The 214-nt window shown below is 34.1% G+C and overlaps 1 protein-coding gene across 1 annotated transcript in view; it reads right to left on the reverse strand.

Moving 5' to 3' along the window:
* LOC104128603 (minichromosome maintenance complex binding protein) overlaps positions 1–214 on the reverse strand; it is a 15,601-nt gene that overhangs the window by 14,835 nt on the left and 552 nt on the right. The gene's annotated exons all lie outside the window — the stretch shown is intronic.

A 214-nucleotide genomic window follows, 5' to 3' on the forward strand; every position in this document is an offset into this window, starting at 1 on the left:
TTTGTTTTCTTTTTTCAACTAATCCCACAGATTCTGTTACTTAGGCAGAAGTTACAACAAACATACTCATGAAACAGTGAATCCAAACAGTCTGTATCTACAATGCACTGTGCTACCAAAAGTAAATTGTTTTCCACAGCAGAAAGTTTCAACATCAAGAGCCCTCCCCTGCTTTAAATAAAACAAATTTTAAATACAGAAGAAATGGATGGAA

Source organism: Egretta garzetta, unplaced genomic scaffold (genome assembly GCF_000687185.1).
Source record: "Egretta garzetta isolate BGI_Z169 unplaced genomic scaffold, ASM68718v1 scaffold486, whole genome shotgun sequence".
Taxonomy (NCBI): domain Eukaryota; kingdom Metazoa; phylum Chordata; class Aves; order Pelecaniformes; family Ardeidae; genus Egretta; species Egretta garzetta.